Source organism: Jaculus jaculus, chromosome 1 (assembly GCF_020740685.1).
Source record: "Jaculus jaculus isolate mJacJac1 chromosome 1, mJacJac1.mat.Y.cur, whole genome shotgun sequence".
Classification (NCBI taxonomy): domain Eukaryota; kingdom Metazoa; phylum Chordata; class Mammalia; order Rodentia; family Dipodidae; genus Jaculus; species Jaculus jaculus.
In genome coordinates, this window is record NC_059102.1 from 117,820,526 (window position 1) to 117,846,682 (window position 26,157).

Here is a 26,157-nt window from a genome sequence, read left to right on the forward strand (position 1 = left end):
ATCTTTTGTCCAGTGAATATTTTTGGCATTTTTATCGAATATCAGGTGGCTATAGCTACCTGGGCTTACATCTGGGTCCCCTGTTCTGTTCCACTGATCTACATGTCTGCTTTTGTGCCAGCGCCATGCTGTTTTTATTACTATGGCTCTGTAGTATATGTTCAAATCAGGTATAGTGATGCCACCAGCCTTATTTTTATTGCTTAATATTGTTTCAGATATTAGAGGTCTTTTATGCTTCTAAATGAATTTTTTATTTTTTTTATTTGCATGAAGAATGCCATTTAAATTTTTTTGTTCATTTTATTTATTTATTTGAGAGTGACAGAGAGAAAAAGAGGCAGAGAGAGAGAGAGAGAGAGAGAATGGGTGCGCCAGGGCTTCCAGCCACTACAAACAAACTCCAGACACATGTGCCCCCTTGTGCATCTGGCTAAAGTGGGTCCTGGGGAATCAAGCCTCGAACCAGTGTCCTTAGGTTTCACAGGCAAGCGCTTAACCACTAAGCCATCTCTCCAGCCCACCATTTAATTTTTTTTTTTATTTGAGAGCGACAGACATAGAGAGAAAGACTGATAGAGGGAGAGAGAATGGGCGCGCCAGGGCTTCCAGCCACTGCAAACGAACTCCAGATGCGTGCGCCCCCTTGTGCATCTGGCTAACGTGGGACCTGGGGAACCGAGCCTTGAACCCGGGTCCATAGGCTTCACAGGCAAGCGCTTAACCGCTAAGCATCTCTCCAGCCCTTAAATTTTGATTGGGATTGCATTAAATGTGTAGATTGTTTTTGGTAAGATTGCTATTTTCACAATGTTGATTCTTCTGATCCAAGAACAAGGGATGTCTTTCCATTTCCTATTGTCTTCTGCAATTTCTCACTTGAGCATTTTAAAGTTTTCATTGTAAAGATCCTTCAGTTGGTTAGGTTTATTCCAAGGTAGTCTTTTTTTTTTAATGCCATTGTGAATGAGCATGATTCTCTGATTTCATTCTCTGTGTGTTTGTTGTTGGTATGTAGGAAGGCTACTGATTTCTATGTGTTCATTTTGTATCCTGCTATATGGCTGCAGGTGTTTATCAGCTCTAATAGTTTGCTGGTAGACTCTTTAGGGTCCTTTATGTATAGAATCATGTCATCTGCAAATAATGATAACTTGATCTCTTCTTTTCCAATTTGTATCCCTTTTACGTGTATCTCTTGCCTCATTGATATGGTTAAGACTTCCAGTACTATATTAAATAAAAGTGGGGACAGTGGACACCCTTGTCTTGTTCCTGATTTTAGTGAAAAAGCTTCAAGTTTTAGTATTTATTCATTTAGTATTATGTTGGCTGTAGGCTTGTCATAAATATTCTTTATTATGTTGAGATATATTCCTTCTATTCCCAGTCTCTGTAAGACTTTTATCATGAAGGGATGTTGGATTTTGTCAGATGCTTTTGTTGCATCTAATAAGATGATTGTGGTGGTTTGATTCAGGTGTCCCCCATAAACTTAGGTGTTCTGAATGCTAGCTCCCCAGCTGATGGAGATTTGGGAATTAATGCCTCCTGGAGGGAGTGTATTGTTGGGGGCGGGCTTATGGGCTTTATAGCCAGTTTCCCCTTGCCAGTGTTTGGCACACCCTCCTGTTGCTGTGGTCCATCTTCTGTTGGCCAGGGGGTGATGTCCACCCTCTGCTCATGCCATCGTTTTCCCCTGCCATCGTGGAGCTTCCCCTCGAGCCTGTAAGCCAAATAAACCTCTTTTTCCCAGAAGCTACTCTTGGTTGGGTGATTTCTACCAGCAATGCGAACCGGACTGCAACAGTAAAGTGGTACCGGGAGTGGGGTTGCTGCTAGACACCTGACTGTGTGGCTTTGGCCTTTTGGAGCTGATTTTCAAGAGGAATGTGGAAGGAGTTGAAACCTTGGCCTAAGAGATGCCTTGCAGTGTTGTAAGTACAGCTTGATGGACTATTCCGGTCAGAGCTGAAAGACCTGAAGGCAGTAAGAACTATGGACTGTGAGGTTTGGCTTATGAGGGTGAGAAAGAGCTTTGCTTGGACTGGGCTAGCAGTTTGTGTAGAAGCTTGCTCTTGTGCCCATGTCCTGAGAAGTTGTGCAGGGTTGCTTAGCGTAGAAATGAACTGGTGTGTGCAGAGGGATATGGCACAGAAAGAAAAATCTTTGGGTAAACTGCTGCCCGTTCAGCTGCAACTGAGAGATAACAACCTTTCAGACTGGGCTAGCTGACCTGCGCTAGGGCAACAAGAAGAATGTCAACTCTTTTGAAGGGGTCTGAGTGCTCAAGGAGTCCTGTTCTTCAAAGTCTGCTTTATTCCCCCCTGGATTAACAAATTGGCACCCTACCTGGTATTGTGGAGTATAAGAGGGTCATTGAGTTTGCAACACGGTCTTGTGTTTTGGAAATGGCCATGGGCAGTGTGAAGCGGGTTTGCTGGTTGCCTGCATAGAGACCCCATGGGGCCATGAGGATGAACCGTGGCTTGCAGTGGAGACCCAGTGGAGATGCCGGGACCATGAGATGGCTGCCGAGGAGCTGCCGGCCCCGATGAAGTTTTCCAGGACTGTGAGTAGCCTAGCTGGAGGGGCGGAATTGGAATGCCAGAGACTTGTTGCTGGTTAGAATTATCGGACTTGAAGATTTGTCACTGGTTTGAGTTGCTGGACTTGAAGCTATAGAGTTTGATGTTTGCCCTGGTTATTTTAAATCTTGTATTGGTTGAATGTTTCTTTGCTATGCCCAATGCCATCTTTTGCAGTGTGAATATTTATTCTGTGCCATTCTGGGTTTTTTGAGGTTATATTTTAGTATTATGGCTCAGTTAAAAGATCTTAAACTATGGGGATGTATGAACATCATTGAGATTGATAAAAACTATGGGGACTTTTAAAGTCAGACTGAATGCATTGTATTTTACATCATGTATGGATATCAGTTTATGGGGGCCAGGGGCGGAATGTGGTGGTTTGATTCAGGTGTCCCCCATAAACTTAGGTGTTCTGAATGCTAGCTCCCCAGCTGATGGAGATTTGGGAATTAATGCCTCCTGGAGGGAGTGTATTGTTGGGGGCGGGCTTATGGGCTTTATAGCCAGTTTCCCCTTGCCAGTGTTTGGCACACCCTCCTGTTGCTGTGGTCCATCTTCTGTTGGCCAGGGGGTGATGTCCACCCTCTGCTCATGCCATCGTTTTCCCCTGCCATCGTGGAGCTTCCCCTCGAGCCTGTAAGCCAAATAAACCTCTTTTTCCCAGAAGCTACTCTTGGTTGGGTGATTTCTACCAGCAATGCGAACCGGACTGCAACAATGATCATGTGATTTTTGTCCTTCAGTCCATTTATATAATGTATTACATTTATCTATTTGCATATGTTGAAACATCCCTGCATCTCTGGGATAATGCCAACTTGGTCTCGATGAATGATCTTTTTGATATATTCTTGTATTCTGTATGCCAACATATTTAAATTTTTTGTTCATTTATTTACATATTTATTTGAGAGTGACAGACACAAAGAGAAAGAGGTAGAAAGAGACAGAGAGAAAACGGGTGCTCCAGGGTCTCCAGCCACTGCAATCAAACTCCAGACACGTGCGCCCCGTTGTGCATCTGGCTAACATGGGTCCTGGAGAATCGAGCCTCAACCCAGGGTCCTTAGTCTTCACAGGCAAGCACTTTAACTGCTAAGCCATCTCTCCAGCCCTGTTTGCCAATATTTTGTTGAGAATTTTTACATCTATGTTTATGAGAGAGATTGGTCTGTAATTTTCTTTTATTGTTCTGTCTTTGTGTGTTTCTGTATCAGAGTGATGCTGGCTTTGCATAAGGAGTTTGGGAGGATTCCTTCTTTCTCTATTTCATGGAAAAGTTTTAGAAGCATTGGTGTTAGTTCTTCCATGAAGGTCTGGTAAAATTCACTAGTGAATCCATCCGGGCCTGCACTTTTTTTAATTGAGAGATTTTTGATAACTGCTTGGAACTCCATACTTGTTATAAGCCTATTTAAGTTATTAATCCCATCTTAGTTTAATTTAGTAGTCATACAAATCAAGGAAATCATCCATTTCTTTCAGATTTTCAAACTTAGTGGAGTATATGTTCTTATAGTAAGTCCCTATGATTTTATGGATTTCTCTGGTATGTGTTGTGATATTGCCTTTTTTCACCTCTAATTTTATTCATTTGTTTCTCTTTCTTTTTTTTTTTTTTTTTCGTCAGATTTGCTAAGGGTTTGTCAATCTTGTTTATCCTTTCAAAGAACCAAGTCTTTGTTTCATTGATTCCTTGGATTTTTTTTTTTTTTTTTTTGGTTTCTATTTCATTAATTTCTGCCCTAATCTTTATTATTTCTTCCCATCTACTGATTTTCAGTTTGCCTTGTTCTTCTTTTTTCAAGGCTTTAAGGTGAAACATTAGGTCGTTTATTTGCAACCTTTCTAATTTCTTAATATAGGCACTTAAAGCTATGAATTTACCTCTTAGGACTGCCTTCATTGTTTCCCAGAAGTTTTGGCATGTTGTGTTCTCATTATCATTTGACTCTAAGAATTTTTTTATTTCCTTCTTGATTTCTTCATTGACCCATTCGTCATTTACTAGTGTATTGTTTAGTTTCCATGATTTTTGTATGCTCTATAGCTTTTCTTGCTATTGATTTGTAGTTTTATTCCATTGTGGTCAGATAGAAGGTAAGGAATTATTTCAATTTTCCTGTATCTGTTAAGATTTGCTTTGTGTCATAATGTATGTTCTATTTTAGAGAATGTTCCATGTGCTGCTGGAAAGAATGTGTATTCTGCAGCATTTGGATGAAATGTCCTATAGATATTTCTTAGGTCTATTTGTTCTATGACCTCATTTAATCCAGATGCCTCACTGTTTATTTTTGCCAGGATGACCTGTCAATTGATGAGAGAGGGGTGTTAAAGTCATCCAGTACCACTGTGTTTGGTGTTATCTGTGACCTTAGTTCTAATAGTGTTTGTTTGATGAATTTGGGAGCCCCCATGTTAGGTGCATATGTGTTTAAGACTGTAATGTCCTCCTGTTGGAGTGTGCCCTTAATCAATATAAAGTAACCTTCCTTATCTTTCCTAACTAAGGTTGTACTGAAGTCTACCTTGTCAGATATTAGGATAGCAACACCTGCTTGTTTTCTAGGCTCATTTGCTTGAAACACCATTATCCAACCTTTCACCCTAAGATAGTGTCCATCCTTTGTAGAAAGGTGAGTTTCTTGGAGGCAACAAATTGTAGGATCCTGCTTTTTAACCCAGTCTGCAAATCTGTGTCTTTTGGTGGGGGCACTGAGGCCATTGATATTAAGCATTATTATTGAAAGGCGTGTATTTATTTTTCCCATTTTTCTTGTTTTGCAATTCTTCTGGTTTTACCTTTGTTTTCTTGTTATAACTAGTATTTGAGTGTTTTTTTTTTTCCAGTTTCCTTATATGTGTGTTTTTCTTCCTCTTCTGCATGGAGGATCCTTTGAAGTATGTTCTGTAGAGCTAGTTTTGTCTTAAAATATTCCTCTAGCCTGCTTTTGTTGTGGAATGTCCTTATTTCTCCATCTATATGAATGGATAGCTTTGCAGGATAAAGTAACCTTGGTTGACATTTGTTATCTTTCAGAAGTTGCAATACATCATTCCAAGCCCTTTTGGCTTTGAAAGTTTGTGTTGAGTAATCTGCTGTAATCCTTATGGACTTGCTTTTGTATGTGACTTGATTTTTCTGTCTAACTGCTTTCAATATATTTTCTGGGTTTTTTTTTTTTTTTTTGGTTTTTGTTTTTCAAGGTAGAGTCTTACTCTGGCTCAGGCTGACCTGGAATCCACTATGTAGTCTCAGAGTGGCCTTGAACTCTCAGTGATCGTCCTACTTCTACCTCCCGAGTGCTGGGATTAAAGGCATGTGCCACCACACCCGGCTTCTGTGGTTTTTATGTTTGGTAGTTTAATTATAATATGGCAAAGAGAAGTTCTTTCCAGGTTTTGTCATTTTGGTGTCCTAAAGGCTTTGTGTATCTGTATTGGTACCTGTTTCCCAATTTGGGGGAAGTTTTCATCTATGATTTTGTTGAAGATGCCTACTATGCCTTTGGAGTGAAGTTCTTCTCCTTCTACTATTCCCTGAAATCTTATGTTTGATCTTTTCATAGTGTCCCAAATATCTTGAAATTCCCATTGATACTTTCTGATTAGTTTGTCTTTCTCTTTGTTGGGCTGTATTAGATCTGCCACCTGGTCTTCTAGTTGAGATATTCTGTCCTCTCCTTCCTCCATTCTACTGTTGAGATTTTCTAGAGTTTTTTTATTTCTTTGACTGTGTTCTTCATTGTCAGTAATTCTGACTGGTTTTTCTTTATTGTTTGCAGTTCCTTATTTATGTCTTGTATTGACCTCTTCAGTTCATTAAATTGGTTTCCTGTGTCTTCTTTGATTCCTTTTATTTACTCTCATTCCTTTGTTTTCCTCCCTGATTTCTTTGAACATATTTATAATCATTCTTTTGAAATATTTCTTAGGCATTTCCTCTAAATCAGTCTCACTGGACATAATTTTTGATGCATTAATACTTTTTGGTGGACTTATATTGTCTTAGTTTTTTGTGTTTGTGTTATAATGTCCATATTGTGCATCTTTGATTAATTTAATGCTTTGATTGTCTAATTAGCTGCAGTATTATTAGATGTATCAATCTATCTGATGTTATATATCTTCAGGGTAGGAGCTTAAGGTGCTTGGTATGGCTCTTAAGACTCTCAGAGTAAATACAAAAGTTACCCTAGATATTGGGTTTGCCTACTATGAGAGTATTCAAGAAGGCTGAGTGGAACAAAATACAGGCAGATTCTAAAATTTAACTAAACAATGTACATAGGCAATGAAAAACAGCACAAGTTATTTATGCAAAGCTAGTTGTTATGACTACCAGATCCTCAAACAAACTTGCAGTCCCTTAGTGTGTTGCCCCACACCCTTCATCTTGCCAACTAGGAGGCTACGATTTCTGGTCTATTGAGAGGTCCAAGTCAACTTGTGACCATGTGAGACCCTTCCCTGGTTTAATCCCAGTTAATTTTGGGGATGATTTTGGTCTCAATTATGCTGTGCTTCTGCTTGGGTCCCTCTTTGTTGCTCTGTGTGTTCAGATAGGCTGGCTGGATCGCTGCTCTGATGGCCTGCCGGGCGCTGTGTAGGTGAGCTCCCTTCCCCAGGTGTCTGGTTCTTGCTGGTGCTTATGCTGGCGGTGGGGGAGGGGAGGCTGTGGATGGTGGCTGATGCTTTCTGCTGGTCCTCACAGTCATCTTCCTCACAAACTGCCCCTCCGTTCTTCCCTGCCGTCTTCCCTTCACTTTTCTTGAGTTTGTGAGGAGTTCCCTTGTGAGTGGAGAATCTTTTCACCTGACTTTTCCTGCAGTTCAGGCTGAGCCTTTTGCCTGGAGCCACAGGGACTTGGTGCCGCTGCGGCTGAAACTGCTTCTGCCTGCTTTTATGGGCTCTAGATGCTCTGAATCTCTCCTACTTCTTTGCTGCAGTTGTTAATTTTTTAAATTTTTTTATACACCTCACTTTTTAGAAGAGTGTATTTTTCTCGTTCCTCTGCCTCCATCTTAACCAGAAGTCTTCTTTTTTTTTTTTTTTTTTTTGAGTTAGGGTCTCACTCTAGCCCAGGCTGAACTGGAATTCACTCTGTATTCTCAGAGTGTCCTTTAACTCATGGCAATCCTCCTACCTCTGCCTCCCAAGTGCTGGGATTAAAGGCATTTACCACTACATCCAGCTTAAAATATATTTTTATTTATTTCTTTGTGAGCAAAGACAGAGACAGACAGCATGGGTGCACCAGGTCCTACGGCTATTGTAAATTGAAATCCAGATGCATATACCACTTTGTTTATCTGGCTTTACATGAGGACTGGGGAATAGAACCAGGGCCAGCAGGCTTGGCAGGCCTTAACAGCTGAGCCATCTCCCTAGTTCTCTTTTTATCAATCTGAGCCCCCAGCCAATGCAACGGTACTACCCCCATTAGATTGGGTCTTGCCATATGAATTATCTTGATCTAGAACTCCCTCATGGATAAGTCCAGAGATATTTCTCTTAGGTGATTCTAGAAACTGTCAAGTTGATAAGAATGACCAAAAGGAAGCATAGAAGGTAGGAACAGTTTAAGAAAAGGAACAAAGGAGAAAGAGAAAGAGGGAAACAGAAAACTGAACTCGGGGAAATTGTCTAGGTATAATGCACAAGTTGGAAGCAGAGGAAACAGACTGGAAGAGAATAGAATGACTTTGGATGCTAGCTTCTCCCATAACTTGGTATGTCTCTCTGGGCAACTTACTTTTCCTTGAAGCCATTTTCACATCTGGACTAGATCAGCAGTTTTTAGAGCTTCCTGCAGGAGAGCTCTGTTGAAGGCACTCCACAGATGACCAGTGCCAGTACAACAGAGAAATGATGAGAAAGAAAAATGGCTCTCTCCTATCTCTCTCTCTAATTAAATGGGGGCTGGAGAGATGGCTCAGTGATTAAGGCACTTGCTTACAAAGCCTAAGGCCCTGAGTGTGATTCCCTAGGACCCACATAAGGCCAGATATACAAGGTGGTGCATGCATCTAGAGAAGTTCGTTTGTAGGCAAAGAGGCTCTTGTGTACTGACATTTACCCTCTCTCTTAAGTAAATATATAATTTTTTTGTTTGTTTGTTTCTGGTTATAAATTTTTTTTTTTTTCGATGTAGGGGCTCCCGCTAGCCCAGGTTGACCTGGAATTCACTCTGTAGTTTCAGGATGGCCTTGAACTCATGGTGATCCCTGGCCAGATTTTCTCCCTTTTAAAAAATTTTATAAGCTGGGCGTGGTGGTGCACGCCTTTATTCCCAACACTCAGGGAGGCAGAGCTAGGAGGATCAGTGTGAGTGAGTAGGAGGCCACCCTGAGACCACAGAGTGAATTTCAGGTCAGCTGGGCCTAGAGCAAGACCATACCTCAAAAATATGTATATACTTTTCAAATTAAAAAAAATACTTTTATTTCTTTATTTTGAGAGAGAGGGGGCAGAGAATGGGCATACCAGGGCCTTCCGCCACTGTAAACGAACTCCGACGCATGTGACACCTTGTGCATCTAGCTTGCATGGGTCTTGAGGAACCAAATCTGGAACCTCTGGCCTTGCAGGCGAGCACTTAACCATTACCCAAATTCTCTGGCCCAATAATTTAAAAAAATAATAAATAACTTTAGGGCTGGAGAGATGGCTGAGCAGTTAAGCTGCTTGCCTACAAGGCCAGAAGACCCAGGTTTGATTCCCCAAGACCCACATAAACCAGATACTCAGGGTGGCACATGTATCTGGCATTCCTTTGCAGTAGCTGGAGGCTCTGGCACAACCATTCTCGCTTTTTCTTGCTCTCTCTCTCCCTCTTTCCCAAATAATAAAATAAAAATTTATTCCAGCCGGGCGTGGTGGCCCATGCCTTTAATCCCAGCACTTGTGAGGCAGATATAGGAAGATCGCCAACAGTTTGAGGCCACCCTGAGACTACATAGGGAATTACAGGTCAGCCTGGGCCAGAGTGAGACCCTACCTGGAAAAAAACAAAACAAACAAACAAAAAAAATTTATTCCATGGCCCATGCCTTTAATCCCAGGACTCGGGAGGCAGAGGTAGGAGGATTGCCATGAGTTCGAGGCCACCTTGAGACTACGGAGTGAATCAGGACAGCCTGGGCTAGAGTGAGTCCCTTACTCGAAAAGAATAATAATAATAAATAAATAAAATATTTATTCCAGGCTGGCCTCAACTCACAGGCCTCAATTCACTCCTACCTCTACCTTCCAAAGTGATTAAAGACTTGGACCACCAAGGCCTGGCTCTTCTAGCTTTTTGTTTTTGTCCAGGTAGGGTCTCCCTCTAGCCCAGGCTGTCCTAGAATTTACTATGTAGTCTCAGGCTGGCCTTAACTCATGGTGACCCTCCTACCTTTCCCTTCCAAGTGCTGAGATTAAAGGCCTGCACCATCATGCCCAGCTTCTTCTTCTTTTTAAATATTTATTTATTTGAGAGAAAGAAAGAGAGAAAGGGCACACTAGGGCCTGTCGCCACTGCAAAAGAATTCCACCTTGTGCATTTGGCTTACATGGGTACTGAGGACCTGGGTCCTTAGGCTTGGCTGGCAAGCACCTTAACCACTAAACCAGCTCTCCAGCCCATCTTCTTTTGAGAAACATTTTTTCCCTACTCCTACATGCCTAATAGCTGAGTTCCAGCAAATGACAAAGTAAATTAATAAGCAACAAAAGTGAAATTAATCATACCTGGGCTTTTAAAACTTTTAAATCGAGAGTGTTTATTAGATTAAGAGATGGAAAGAGAAGAAACTATAAAGGACTCCTGCCCATGAGCAAGAAGGCTCGAGGGGTAAAGCCCAAAGTACAGCTACAACCTCAGAAACAGTTTGAAGCTGTCAATGTCACCTTGGGGAAGTGTTATTTACCTAAGCATTCTTTGATTTTGTTTTTTGTTTGTTTTGTTTGGCTGGTGGGGTATCACTCTAGTCCAGGCTGACCTGGAGTTCACTGTGTGGTCTCAGGGTGGCCTCAAACTCACAGAGATCCTCCTACCTCTGGCCTCCCCAGTGCTGGGATTAAAGGTGTGTACCACCACGCCCAGCTTGTTTCATTTTCAAGATAGGATCTCACTATAGCCCAGGCCAACCTGAAACTCTTTCTCTGGCCCCAGGCTGACCTCAAACCCAAGGCCAAATTCCTACCTCTGCTTCCTGAGTGCTGGGACCAAAGGTTTACACCACCACATCCAGCTACCCAAAACAAAGATGTAACATTTTAAGACTTTTAAATTGAATAAACTGGGTGTCGTGGTGGTCTGTAGCTATAGTCACCGGACAGTTGGGAGGCTGAGTCAGGAGAATCCCAAGTTCCAGGTCAGCATGGGTTATATAATAGATTTGTTACCAGTATGGGCTAGACAGTGAGACCTTATCACAAAAAAAAAGAAAGAAGAAAGAAAGAAAGAAAGAAAGAAAGAAAGAAAGAAAGAAAGAAAGAAAGAAAGAAGGAGAGAGAGAGAAAAGAAAAAGAAAAAGAAAAAAGGCTTGGGCTTTCTGCGTGTGGTACTTTACACACCAACAGTCTGAGCACTCCGGAGGGTTCCAGGTCCGCCTGACCTAGATTAAGACCCTGTCTCAAAATTCTTACCAAGGATATATAATGCATAATGAATGGCTTAATGGCTTAATTTGGAAGAATACTAGCTACCATTCGATCACATAAATTTTTTTCTTAAAATTTTTTTGAGTTATAAAGTGATATTGACAAAATTTTTAATATTTTTATTTTGATATCCACTGAAAAGCCATACACAAAGTCCACCAAACTCTAGAATTTTGCAAGCATTGTTACTTACATTCAATTATTTTTTCCCCTGCTGGGCATTGAACCCAGGGCATTGTGCATATGTCTCTAGTACATGGAGTTAAACATTTTAAAAGTTGACTGAAGCTGGGTGTGGTGGCTCACGCCTTTAATCCCAGCACTCGGGAGGCAGAGGTAGGAGGATCACCATGAGTTCAAGGACACCCTGAGAATACAGAGTGAATCTCAGTTTAGCCTGGGCTAGAGTGAGATCCTACCTTGAAAGACCGAAAAAAAAAAAAAAAAAAAAAAAAACAAAAACCAGCACTTGGGAGGCAGAGGTAGGAGGATTGCCATGAGTTCAAGGCCACCCTGACACTACATAGTTAATTCCAGGTTAGCCTGGACCAGAGTGAGACCCTACCTCGAAAAAAAAAAAAAGTTGACTGAAACATATATATTGAGTAACTAATAGGACAAGCAGCATGGAACTATGTGGAGAAAGCCTTGAGGGAGGCATGGACATGAACTTTGGAGACACGGCCATGGAGGGATTCTAAAGCTAATAGCCCGAATAGTTGTGTTCCAAGTCACTTCCCCACTCTGGGCTTCAGTTTAAGTCCAAGTGGTAGCAATCTGGAAATGGTGGATTTTTTTTTGGGGGGGGGTTGGGGTGCAACTATGTAGGTGAGTCTTTTCTTTTTAAAAAATTGTTTTTGTTTTTATTTATTAGAGAGAAGGGATGAAGAGAATGGGCCTCTAACCACTCCAGATGCATGTGCTACTATGTGCATCTGGTTTACAAACTCTGAGGAATTGAACCTGGGTCCTTAGGCTTAGCAGACAATTCCTGAACCCCTGAACCACTAAGCCATCTCTTCAGCCTGAGTCTTTTCTTTACAATTCTGATTAATTGGGGCAGATCCGAGGTTGCTCACTTTTCTTTCCTCTTCCTTCTTCCTTCCTTCCTTTTTTTTTGGGGGGGGGGCTGGAATTCACTATGTAGCCTCAGGGTGGCTTGGAACTTAAGGGGGCTGAGATCCTCCTACCTCAGCCTCCTGAGTGCTGAGATTAAAGGTTTAAGGGAGTGAGTCACCATGCCCATTGCTCTCTTTGTAGTGCTTGGGACTAAACTGAGGCCTTGTCCACCAAGCAACATATGTTTTGTTGTTGTTTATTTTTATTTATTTATTTGAGAGCAACAGAGAGAGAAAGAGGCAGAGAGAGAGAAAGAGAGAGATTGGGTGTGCCAGGGCCTCCAGGCACTGCAAACAAACTCCAGACGTGTCCACCCCCTTGTGCATGTCTGGCTACCGTGGGTCCTGGGGAATGGAGCCTCAAACTGGGGCCCTTAGGCTTTACAGGCAAGCGTTTAACCACTAAGCCATCTCTCTAACCCCCAAGCAGCATCTTTATTTTAAAAACATTTAATTTAGGGAGGGGATATGGTAGAGAGTGGAGTTATGAAGGGGAAGGTAGGAAAGGGGAAGGAATTATTGTGGTTTATGGTCTGTAAGTATAGAAGTTGTCAATAATAAAATTATACGTTAAAAAAGAAAAAATATTTAATTTATTTATTTGAGAAAGAGACAGATAAGGAGAGAGAGTGCACAACAGAGCCTCTAGCCAATGCAAAGGAACTCCAGACTCATGTGCCACCTTGTACATCTGGTTTATGTGGGTACTGTGAAATTGAACCTGGGTCCTTTGGCTTTGCTTTCAAGTGCCTTAACCACTAAGCCATCCCACATACATTCTTTAAACTATTCATCAAACATCAACATGTTTTCAAAAGGCCTCACTGAGTTTGAATTTCATACCATGTTATGAGTTAAGGCAAGACATAGGTTTCAAACAAGTTCTACAGTTTATTTTAATAAAATATTACTTCTGAATAACCCCATTGTTGAAGCAAAGATGCTCAAATTACTGAGTCTTCCTTTGCCCAAATTTCTATATTCCTTTTGTGTAAATTAATAATCTAACCAAGGCGGGCCTGGTGGTGCACACCTTTAATCACAGCACTCAGGAAGCAGAGGTAAGGACGGTTATCATGAGTTCGAGGTCACCCTGAGTCTACATAGTGAATTCCAGGTCAGCCTGGGGTAGAGTGAGACCCTACCTCGAAAAAAAAAATCCAACCAAGGAAATGAAAATTTTAAAATAGTTTATTTATTTGCAATGGAGAGAGAGACAGAGAGAGAGAAAATATGAGTGTGCCAAGTTCTAGTAATGCTGCAAATGAACCCCATCTGGCTTTCTATGTGGGTGCTGGGGAATCAAACTAGGGCATTAGACTTTGCAAGCAAGTGGCATCACAGAGCCATCTCTCCAACCCCCAGTGATACGATTATTATTATTATTTTGTTTTTGTTTTTCGAGGCAGAGTCTCACGCTAGCCCAGGCTGACCTGGAATTAACTCTGTAGTCTCAGGGTGGCCTCAAACTCACGGTGATCCTCCTACCTCTGCCTCACCAGTGCTGGGATTAAAGGCGTGCACCACCACATCCAGCTCAGAGATGTGATTCTGAAGTTAGTTCATGAAGCAGACCACACATCAAAATTCTAACTCATGGGCTGGAGAGATGGCTTAGCAGTTAAGCGCTTGCCTGTGAAGCCTAAGGACCTCGGTTCGAGGCTCGGTTCCCCAGGTCCCACGTTAGCCAGATGCACAAGGGGGCGCACGCGTCTGGAGTTCGTTTGCAGAGGCTGGAAGCCCTGGCGCGCCCATTCTCTCTCCCCCTCTGTCTTTCTCTCTGTGTCTTTGCTCTCAAATAAATACAATTAAAAAAAAAATTCTAACTCATTTTCTCATTCATCACTGGATCCCTGGTACTTGGCTATATGATATATATATTCAAGGTAGGGTCTCACTCTAGTCCAGGCTGACCTGGAATTCACTATGTAATCTCAGGGTGGCCTCAAACTCATGGCAATCCCCCTACCTCTGCCTCCTGAGTGCTGGGATTAAAGGCGTGTGCCACCACACCCAGCTCTGCTATACGATATAGTATAGGCACTAAACAAATACTCAGTGGTGATTATTTCATATTATAGCAACTAGTTGATGGAACTGTAAATTTTAACTTCTGCCTATGGGAGAAAGACTTCCTTTTGAATTTGAGAATATTACTATTGAAATCTTCTTTGGTATCTAAGAGCATATATAAAGAGTCATAGAGTAAATTTATTATAAGTTATTACAATTTCCCTTTCAGTGAGAGCTGGTCAGAATAAGGTATCATCTGTTTGTCTTTTTTAGTTCCTTTTTTATAGATATGAACAACTAGTCAATGAGATTTGAACATGATTATGAAAATACTTTTTCAATATTGGACCAGAAATGTGTGCTAGTGACTTCACTGTCATGATACTTAAAGGTTCATAATTACTCAATTTGAATTTTTCAGAAAAAAACCTTCTGAAGACTAATTTCCATTGACAGAAAATACTTCAAGATTAAAAATAGTCTCTTGAGAAATCACAAACTCAGCCAGGCGTGGTGGCTCATGCCATTAATCCCTGTATGTGAGAGGCAGAGGCAGGAGGATAGCCATGAGTTCATGACTTGGAGACCATCCTGGAGCTACAGAGTGTGGTCTAGGTCAGCCTGCACTAGCATGAGACCCTACCTGGAAAAGACAAAAAAGAAAAAAAAATCATAAATTCAAATAGCAAAAACATTGTATTAATTGCACAGAAAAGGAATTTTATATAGGTAGGGAAGGGCCAGCAAGTGTGTTAAATGCTCAAGGATGATGGAATAAGTAAGACTTCTGAAAAAGCCATATTCTCTAGTCACCTATTCTTTATTTTGCTAAAACCATCAGCTTGAACAATTTTCCAGCTGGAGTTTAGAAAGTGGAGCTAGTAACTCATTTTCTTTTTCTTTTCAGTATAGTTCTCAGAAAGCACGGAGGATTTTTCCTTTTTTAGATGATAGAATGTAAATATTAAAACAATAAGGTTAGAACCACCTAATACATGGCTGTTTCCATTTAAATTCTATCTTCTTCATGTTGCTTATGAACCAACTTTAATTTTTTTTCATAAGTCCTTTCTTCAGGAATTATAGAAGTCTCCTTTCCTCAAAAAACCACATTTCTTTCTGGGTGTGGTGACTCAAATCTTTAATCCCAGCACTCAGGAGGCAGAGGTAGGAGGATCATCATGAGTTCAAGGCCACCCCAACACTACAGAGTGAATTCCAGGTCAGCCTCAGCTAGAGTTATTCTACCTGGAAAAAAAAAAAAAAAAACAACAAACAAACAAAAACCAAAAGCCCATGCTGGGCCTGTTGGCACACACCTTCAATCCTAGCACTGGGGATGCAGAGGTCGGAGGATCGCCATGAGTTCTAGGCCACCTTGAGACTACATAGTGAATTCCAGGTCGGCCTGGGTCAGAGGGAGGCCCTACCTCAAACAGTCCCCACCCCCGGAAAAGTTAGTTGAACCAACAATAATTTATAGACTATCCCCATCCTCCTAGGATAAAACAAGTGTGTGGATACTATTTGAAGGGGTCACTCTTCCCTGTTTATTGAACTAAAACTGCAAGATTTATTATACTATTAATGCTCATAAAGTCACTCTTTGGATGAGTCATAATTTCTCTGTATGAAGTCTGTATGCCAGTCATTCCATGATAAGGGAAAAGAAACTCCCCACTCCCCATTTTTTTTTTTTTTTCGGAGATAGGGTGTCCCTCTAGGCCAGGCTGACCTGGAATTCACTGTGTAGTCAGTCTCAGGGTGACCTTGAACTCTTACCTCTGCCAAGTGCTGGGATTAAAGGCGCGCACCACCACTCCCGGCCTAAAACTCCAGATTTTGAACATTCTTATTCCCTTTAACTTTAAAAAGTTTTGAAATCCTACATGACTCCTGGGGATAATGACATACGGCACAGAAACAAATAGTACATTTTCAGGGATTTCCTTCACATTGTGGGCTATGTATAAAACCTAAGGGTTTCCATTTTAATAAAAACATTTTTTTTAAACCTTAGCCCTCTTGATGGAGACGATAACCCACTGAGTAGGCTTGCATCATCTGCGACTATTCGTAAGGGATGAAGTAGCAGGAGGTGTGAACTTTCTCCTGCTTATCTAAATGGTCTGCTAATGACAAAGCCTTACTGCCGGGTTACTTAAGTGCCAAGTTTATTAAGGTATTCACTAACGCCTTCAGCCACAGCGCTTCCCTGCACTGTCCCAGCTTCCTTCCTTGAAAGGCTGTCCCCAAATTAAAAAAAAAAAAAATCCAACAGCCCAAACCCCCATTTCATTCAAGTTTAATGTCTTTCAGTTACTTTAGTTGGAGAGTTAGGACTTCTAAAAGTGGAAATAACTATGAACGTAGCATCACTCATTGAAATGCTAGCTCTGGCCACCTTCACAAAAGGACGATGCGGGAGTTTTGCAACACTTTGCTTCACTGGTTTGGAAAAGTCCGCTTGCTCCTGACCCAGCTTGTCTTCTGGTTATCCCGTTTGCGACCTATTCGGGATGGAAACTTCGCCACGGTACCTTTTCCCCCAAAGCACCCACACCACAAGCCCGCGAGCCACCAGCTCTCCATCTCAGCTAGAGCCTGGATCTGCTCGCAGTCTTTGTCCCTTCTAGACGTGGAAGCTAGGAGAGGAGGTTTGGTTTCCAAGGATTGGAGCATTTGAAGGGCGGGGCCATCTCCAAGTCCATCTCCCCTTTTTGTCCTCTTCTCCTGGGACGGGAGGGCGGAGCCAGGTCCCCCCGCGGCCGGTTGGGAGCTCGGTGTCGGTGGCTCGAGGTGAGTGGGCAAGGGCGGCAGCCCGTGGCGTTGCGGCGCAGGTTAATTTCTTGGAGTTCGCCGCAGTCGCTCCGCCGGCGGCTTCCCGGGGCTTTGCCAAGTGGGTTTACGAGGTCGGAGGCGTGTTGGGGCGCGCTCGCGCTCCGGCGAAAGGCTCCTCCCCAGGGCTTATTCCCCGACTGCGAAAGCCCTACGGTGCCCCGGGAGTCCTGGAAACCCGAGGCTTCCCGTGACCTCGTCGCTCCCGGCTCCCTCCCCGCCGGGGTTCCCTGCGCCCGGGGGCGGGGGTGGGGGCTTGAAGGGCGGCCCCTATCTCCGCACTTCCGACCCACGCCTGCCCACTGGGTACCTTCACGTCGATGAAGATTTTTATCGCAGACTCCAAAACCCAGCGGTAATAGGAAGCTTTCAACCTGAAATACGATGGCTATTTTTTCCCGGCGCAGAGCTTGACAGAAAAGTCAGCTTTCTCTATTATTATTATTATTAAAGACAAAGACTTATCAGCCGGGGCGCAAAAGGGACGGTGCAGACCTGGCGCGCTTCCTCTCGTGGCCACGAGGAATTTATGGGGGAGCGGCAGTCAGCGCTCCGACACCCTTGGGGTCCTGGCGGGGAGGAGCTGGGGCCGAAGGACTCCCCCAGGGCCCTCCGGGTACCTGGGAGAAGGATCTCCTCCTCCTCCTGCACAAAGCCAGGATCTTTGCAGTGCGCAGCGGCTCACCGTCTTCCTCTCCTTTCTTCTTTCTCTGCTTTCTTTGACTCCAGGTTCCCTTTCGCCGGCGTCCTTTCTCCTCCGGGCTTTCCTCTTGCTACTTTTTTTCTCCTCCCTGTCTCTCCCCCTCCTTTCTTCTCCACCGCACGCGTGGTGTCATTTATTTATTTATTTATCACCCCAGCCATCAACACCCCTTTTAGGGCTCCCGAGCTTTTCAATATGAGTGGGAGGAGAAAAGGGCAGGAAGTGTTGACTGGAAGGGGGTGAAATCGTGCGTCTGGGTGAGAGATTCTACCCTGGAATATACAATCAGGAGAATCTTGGAAAACGAGGACTTAGATCTGTTTGTGAAACCCCGCTATCCGATGGGAACCAACTCCGCGCGCGTCTCCTCCTCCGCCTTTATTGTAAGGGTTTACGGGCGTATCTGCCTGGATGGTTCAGGGCGGGGAGGGGAGTATTAAAGAGGACCATCTCGCCCGGGATTCTCCACACACCGCGCCTTCACCGGATGCGCGCTCCTCAATGCATAGGAATCCAGAAACATCCCCTAATTCCGACGCGGACAAAAGAAACTTTAAGGTCTCTGTCCCGCGCGCTGAGTATTCCTCTTTCCCGAGGCTGTTGATGTACAACTCGAGGATCTGAGAACTAGAAATGGTACCGCCAGCTCATGCCCTTGAACTTCAATTGCTCCTGACTTGCGGCATTGATTTTTTTTTTTATGCTGTAGTTCCCCTCGCCACCCACCTTAAGTCAAATTAAAGCCTTAGGAGATATTCGACCTGGAGAGGGAGCGTGTGGAAACCCATTCCTTTGCAAAAGAGATAGTTTAGAACGATTTGGAGAAAATTACACTAAATAAAAATTCAAGGTGTGAAAGCTTCAGCTGGACTCTCTTGTCTTCAACACCATGACACCTTATCATTAGGAGCGATGATTGTTACTTCCCAAGGCTTGAGGTGATCAGCCAGAAAGTGCAAACAACGCGGGGCTGGAGGGTGTAAAGTTATTTAAGTACGCTTTTTTTTTTTCTTTCCTTTTAGTGCGCCGTCAAAACATTTCACAAGTTAGGAAAAGTGGTAGCTCCGAGTCTCACAATGATGGGTTCTTCCCCCATCCCTTCCATATCAGAAAAGAAATAAAACGCACAATGAGCCTTTTATTTCGGGGGCGAAGACTTCAGAATATGTGCCAGTAAATGGACAACTTGAGCTTTTCGCTGGAGATACACCGTAAGCTGGAAAGGAATTAAAAAGCCCCACGTGGTTGATCTGGGTTTAGACTTGCAACCTTCAGTTCCCCATCTGTGTTCTTTGCAAAGATTGGCCTCTAGATGGATGCGTGTGAGGGACCCTCTGGAGCCGGGGCTGGGCGCCTCGGACAGGACTGATGGTGCGAGCGCTAGGAGCCGCGGGGCAGGGTCCTCACTGGGGGCTTCCTCCGCCAGCCAGGGCGGCCGGGCGCCGGCGGGACGCGAGCGCGCACGCCCCGGGCCGCCGGTCGCGCTCGTCGCAGTCGCACCGCCTTTTCCGCAGGTCTTTATTCATCTCATCTCTCTCTTCCCCTTTTCCTCCTCTTCCTCCTCCTCCACCACCACCACCACCACCTCCTCCTCCTCCTCCGCGGCGGCCACCGCCTCCTCTTGCATCTCACTGGCCTGGCTCTGAGAGGCTTTGAGTGACAAAGACAATGTCCCAGCCTTAACTTTGCAACCACCTTGCCTCCTTCTAGGGTTGAGCGCGGGGGGTGGGGGCAGCGGCCGCAGCTTCAGCATCTCCTCCAGCTTCTGCTGCGCTTCTCCAGCTCTTGGGAGAATTCTTCCCTCCTCCACCACCCCCCTCCCCAGACCTTTTCTCATCTCTTTCTTTCTTTCCCTTCCTCTCTCCTGCACGTTGTTGTTGTTATTAGAAAGGCTTCGCGCACCCCCTGGTGCTCCGGCGTTTTGTGCGGCAGGAGAAGATTGTCTTCTCTCTTTCTGTCTTGCTTTCTCTCTCCCTCTGGTTGCTCATTATTCAGAGAGAGACACAGAGGGAGGGAGAGGGAGAGAGAGAGAGAGAGTGCGCGCGCGAGAGAGGGAGGAGAGGAGAGAGAAGAGCAAAGAGAGAGCGAGCGAGGAGAGAGTGAGTGAGGAGAGGGAGGGAGAGAGAGAGAGAGAGGGAGAGAGACGGATATCTCAGGTCATCTGCAGCTGCAGCGAGTCTGAGGAGCCGAGGAAGGCAGGGAAGATGGCGATCCTCCATTGCTGAGACCCGGCAGAAGCACATGAGACTCCCAAACAACTTCCACAACAATAACCCGAGCAGGAAGAGGAGAAAGAGAAAGAGGATAAGGAGGCGGTGGGGCTGGAGAACCCAAAGCACCTCCCGGCGCCGGGACGCTTCTTCCGTAAGTTACTGCAATTAACCACCACCTCCGGGTGGTCCGAGTGCTCCGGGGAGGAGAGCGCGGGGCGCTGGAGGCACAAACGCGCTCATTCATTCGGCCAAGCAGGGTTGGCGGAGCGGGGAGGAGAGGAAGTCCCCCGCATGGGCTGGCTGTGGGCAGAGGAGGAGAAGCCGGAGAGGGGAGACCTAGGAAGAGGAGGAGGAGGGGGAGGAGGGAGAGCAGCAGGGGGAGGAGGAAGAGGAGGAGGAGGAGAAGCTGAGGAGGAAGAGGAGGAGGAGGAAAAGGAGAAGGTGGTGGTGGAGGTGGCTGTGCTTTTCCTGCTGGCTGCTCCTTCTGCTGGGGGGGGGGGCGCGTTTAGAGCGGGCGGGCGAGCGAGCTCTGTGGCTTAATTAATTTCGTGTAGTTTCTGTGAAGGATGAGTGAGAAGAGAGCTGGAGGCTTAGGACGGATGCTCCGAGTGTGGGGACCGGGAGTAGCGAGAGTGAGGGGCGGGGGGGGGGCGGCGGGAGCCCCGAGTCGGAGCCCGAGGGAGCGGGCGAGGGTCACCGGGGGGAGCGCTGCGCGCGAGCGGCCCCGACCCGAGCGGCTTGACCTCTTTCTTTCTCCGTCCGCTCTCCTTCCTTGCCCTCCTCTCTCTCTGTCTGCCTGTCCCCCGCCCGATGGCCAAGCCGTGCGGATTGGCACTGCCCCCCCTTCCTCAGGTATTCGGCTCTCCTCCTCCTCCTCCTCCTCCTCTCCGGCCGAAGTTGGGATGCGGGGTCGGGATGGGGCGAGGGGGTGGCTGCTGCCACCGCCGTGGTGCTGCCGGGGAGGACCGAGGCGACGAGCCCCGGGAGGAGGCGGAGGAGGAGGGCGCGGAGGAGGGGGCGCAGGTTGCGGGGCAGCTGAGGAGCTGTCTCCAAGGCTGAAGGTTCAGAAGCGCCTGGTGGAAGAGGACAACGGTTTCTGGAGAGGAGAAGCCATTACACACGCTTGGCTCTCCTCTGAGGCCGGGAGAAAGGAAAAGGCGCCGGGGCCTGGGGGCGCGTCGCACGCCTGGTGCGGTTCCCAAGGGTCTGCCCTCCTCCCGGGCACGCGGGGAAGCCGCCGCCGCCGTCCCCCCCGCCCCCCAGGAGCAGCCCCTCTCTTTTCCTTTCTTTATCTCCCTGTCCTCCATTTGCAAGCTGTCTGCTTTGGTTCCAGTCCAGACTCCAAAACACAAAGCTCCTTCTCACGTTCATTCTCCAGGCTGTTCACCATTCCTGAAGGAACCCTCGGTTTCTTCATTGTAGCTTCTAATCTACAGGGATGGAGGGGAGGGAGGTGGCCTGGAGTTCCTTTTATGTTTCTCCTCAACCTGAGGGGGGTGAAAAAACAAGAAAAGAAGAAAGTTTCATTTTTTAAGCACACGCCTGGGATGGGGAAAGACCTCCCAGTTGGGGCTTTCTCCAGAGCTTCCTGGGGGCTGTGACTGAGTGTCTGTGTTGGCTGTTTGGCTTGCTTTGGTTTTGTTTCTAGAGGTGGCTTGCAGGTTTGGGGAGGAAGTGACTAGTTGGGTTGAGAACTGGGAACTGAGTCAGGTAAGCCTTGTCATGTTGTAACTCCACCAGAAAATGGAGGAGAGCGGGTTTCCAGGAGACAAAGCTGAGATGAGAAGTGTTTATAAAATTATGGATGTCTCCATTTTGAAGCTCTGTTGGTGATGGCTGGAGGAGGAGGCTTGCCTGCCTACTCCTTCTCCCTCTCCAGAGGGAGACCTTGTGGTGGTTCCTCACTATCTCTTCATTATGCAAGGAAATGAGGGCTTTTAAGGGTTCCTTAGATTTTTCTCCCACCAAAGGAGTTGCTTTCACAAGTTATTGAGACGTTTGTTTCCATTTTAAAGTAAACTTTTGGAATTTTTTCTCTCTCCTTTGGAGTGGACCTGAAGGGTTTTGACCTCCTTCAGGAAAGGCAAGGCAAAAAACCTTAAACATTTCCACTGAGATCTTCTCACAACTTTCAGCTGCTCCAGGTCTCCTGAAAGTCTCCAGGAAATGTTATTTCCTCATTGTGAGGATGGTGGTGACCCTAAGCTGAGATTTTTTTTTTTTTTTCCATTTTCCTTTGAGTTCTGGGGCTTGGTTATCATCAGTTTGATGCATTGCAAGACTTTATTGTCTGGTTTGGGTTGCTCCCTGCCAAAAAGAATAGAATATGTTCCTTCGAGATCCCAGAGGAACTCTTAAGACTGGCAGACTAACATCAGTTTGTCTAGGTTCTACATTCCTCATCAGGCTGTTCCATTTGGATGTTAGGCCTTCTTAGTTCCTTTGTTTCCCCCTTGCCCTTTCCCTCTGCTATTTTTTCCTGTGTTCTCAAGTACTGTAAGTCTTTAGAAATATCAATACCTCTTCTTAACAATGTCACTATGGAAACAAATTATGTCAGTTGAGAAAGCCTTATGTCCAGGTACCTTCACCTTTTTAATTGGAAGGATTTATTCATCTTGTAGGAAGACATTTTGTGAGGATAATTTGCAAAAAGGATCCAGTCCTACACACATTGATTTGGAGCTCCTCACACATTAGTTCTAGAGAATGTATGTAATTGACCCAAGTAAAGAACTAAATTCTGAAATGCTTCAGAAATTTACAGAAAGCCAACCATGAAGATGTTGCTTTTCCATTAGGTGAGGTAGCCATCTTGAGGGTGAGGGAAGATGTTAGAAGAATTTTAGATGGACTGTTGGAGATAGGTGAAGAGGGCTCTACAGTGGAATGCAAACTTGGAGGAGATTCAGGACCAATTAACAGATTCTAAGGGGGCTAATTGGACCTTGCTTTCAACTAAGGAGAAAGACAGAGGGTTCCCAGCTTCCACAGAAATAAGGAACACGTTGGTGAGCCACTTGCACCAGCTTTTTTCTTGCTTGGCTTTCTCATTATGTGTCAGATTTTTGTGTGTAAAGTTCCTTATGTCGACAGTATTTTTGTGCATGTTGAAGTGGTTTTTGATTCCAGATGTAATTACATTCTGTTGAGTAGCTGGTAGCAGTGTCACTCAGTCAGTGCACAATGCTGTATATGACAACATCACATTTTTCAACCCAGACTGTTGTGTCATTAATTGAGGGTTATTGTTCTTCTGAGGGGTGTGAAAGGGGAAGGAAAATACATGGTTCTTTAGCTGATAATTGTCCATGGTAAACGAAGTAAAATCCTGTTTGTACAGATGAAGATGTGGTTTTCAGTTAGGTGTATGCTCATTTAAAAATACTCTGTTCATATCTTTGCTCCTTTGCTCCTAGGCTTCTCCAAGATCACTTAAAAAAAAAAGAAAGAAAACCTCAACCTGGTTGATAAGAGCTTTTAGTTTTCATTTTAGAATATAATCTTTTGAGTTGATTACTTTGGTTCTTAAGTGGAGAGTTGTCAGTGTCATATGTAAATGTGTTAATGCATGTGTGGGTGCTACATGTTCAAAACTGGAACTTCAAGTGCAGTGGGTAAAGAGTTATTTGGCAAAGTAATTAGCAGATTTTGCATCTAACTATATGTTCATGTAAACATAAATATATATTGTTCTTGAAGCCAACTTTCTAGATACCTTTTATTGTTGATGGTGGTGCAGATGATTAATTTAGTTTGAAGTGTATGGGAGAGTGACAAAGTGCCAGTCACTACAGTACTTTGACACTACAGTTTTCACTTTGCCACCAAAAGATTCAGTGTCTTCATAGATAGTGTTAAAGTTGAGTGTTTCTGGGGGAAAAAATTAGGCATCTAAGTGGCATTTTGGAACTTGAGAATATATTGTAACTGGTAACCTAAGAGACACATCCATGTCTGTTGTGCTTAACGTGAGAAGTCCCATGATATTTAAAGGCATGTTGTTTTTTTTTTTTAATTTTTCTAGACCTCCACACTTGACATCTATTTTGGATAAACCCCACACACTGAGAGGAAAAAAAATGTTAAACGGAACATTCTTAGTTGCTGTCAAAGCTCAGATTGTTTTTGTTTTTGGAAACATCAAGTCCATGAGGATTATTATACTAATTTTTGCTACAATTCTAATATATCATAGACATTATTCTGAAGACAAGTATGAACTATGATGTGTACTGCCCTACAACAGTTGGGGTCTTCATATTCACTGATATTTTTCATAGTGGTTTTATATCAATCTAATTCATTGACTTTATTCCCTTGGGACACCCCTCGCGCCCCCCCCCCCACTCATGTTGGAGACCACCTTTTTTTTTGAGGTAGAGTCTCGCTCTAGCCTAGGTTGACCTGGAATTCACTATGTAGTTTCAGGCTTGCCTTGAACTCATAGTGATCCCCCTACCTCTGCCAACCCAGTGCTGGGATTAAAGGTGTGCTCCACCACACCCAGGTGGAGACAACTTTTAAAAGAAAAAACAAAAACAAAACAAAAAAACCCCTATGTCTGTTTTTCTTAATGAGTCTGCGGGAAGATAGTAGGAGAGGGGAAAAAAAAAAATCTAACTTCACTAATGGGCTTTAGAGTACTTGTGGTCAGTTTTCTTGAAAGAAGGGAATATAAAGTTGCCGTGGGAATGAGTCTTGTTTTATGTGATGGAGTTTAATAGGGTCCAGTTTGCCTTGAATTATTCCTGATGTTCAGAGTTCTTGGTTCAGGTAACCTTACTTTATCATTTTGTAGTATGTGCATTTTATAGTTCACTGTGTCACAAGATAGAGAATTGATGAATCTGTGTCAAACATTTTAAGTTGGTAGCTGGAAAGCAGAGTTGCTATTTCATAACATTCATAAATTAAATATATAAATAATGAGTTCAGATTGCAAAGGATCTGACATGAATGTGTGTATGTTTGAGTCTGTATGGAGATTACAGAACTTCAAAAGAATTAAGGAGGCAAAAATTTCTAGGATCTGTTGATACAATTCAGTGAGCCAAAAAATTTATTAGCTTGTTGTGTTAGTGTGTGAATGTATGTTGGTTTGTGAAAATATGTTGTGAGATTCCCATACTTCTGAAATTGATGGCTTTGAGAGAAACATTATCTGGGTGTTGGTGACCTATTAATTGATTATGAAAAAAAAAAAAAAAAACCCAGAAGAGAGTAGATAATGCTAGAAGAACATTCCTCTCCTTGTGTGATATGCCAAGACATCTGGCAGATGTTATGTTGGGCCCTAAGGAATGGACAGTTTAATTTTAGCCTTAGCAAGGAAATGGGAAGTTCTAAGCTCTTTTAATAGCACAAGTCTTAGTTTGGGGAAGGTTGCTTAAAAAAATAAAGGAAAAGAAAAGAAGCATTTAGTAGAATGTGGAAGAACTCTAGGGAGTGTAAACTGAGGTTTTTGGGCTGATGGACAAAAATACTTCCTAAGCAGAAATTGACATCAAAGTAATTTAAAAACAGACAAATAGGGCTGGAGAGATGGCTTAGTGATTAAGGCATTTGCCTGCAAAGCCTAAGGACCCTGGTTCGATTCCCCAGGACCCACGTAAGCCAGGGGGCGCATGCATCTGGAGTTTTTTTGCAGTGGCTAGAGGCCCTGGTGTGCCCATTCTCTCTTTCTATCTGCCCCCCCTCTCTCAAATAATAAATTAAATATTTAAAAAAACCAGACAAATAAGTATACTATAAATGAGGAATATTAGATATTTAACTTCCAATTTAGAAGCTAGTTTTTTAAATGCCTTAGAGAGATAATGTGTTTCATATCTCCTTCCACCACCCTTATTTTTTCTGAAGAGGAAACTGGCACATTAGACATGAAGCAACTTGCCACTAGGTCAGAAAGTTCAGTTGTATCAAAGCCAGACCTAGAACGCAGGTCAGGTCAGCCGACTGCAGCCTGGTGCTCTTTCCACTACCCTAACTGCATCTCAGAGTTACAGTTGTGAGGCAACTGTTCCCCA

The 26,157-nt window shown here is 44.1% G+C and overlaps 1 protein-coding gene and 1 pseudogene across 4 annotated transcripts in view; both read left to right on the plus strand.

Moving 5' to 3' along the window:
• Positions 1 to 16,851, plus strand: part of LOC101596520 — a 165,206-nt pseudogene extending 148,355 nt beyond the window's left edge.
• A 232-nt stretch (positions 16,852 to 17,083) lies between these two features.
• Positions 17,084 to 26,157, plus strand: part of Znf462 (zinc finger protein 462) — a 195,882-nt gene continuing 186,808 nt past the window's right edge. The window contains exon 1 of one of the 4 annotated variants that reach the window (XM_045136361.1): positions 17,084 to 17,173. The gene's annotated coding sequence lies outside the window, so the exon portion shown is untranslated. Of the gene's footprint in view, positions 17,174 to 19,427; positions 20,280 to 26,157 lie in introns of those variants that run through there. The other 3 variants (XM_045136359.1, XM_004656983.3, XM_045136374.1) reach the window with 3 other exon arrangements.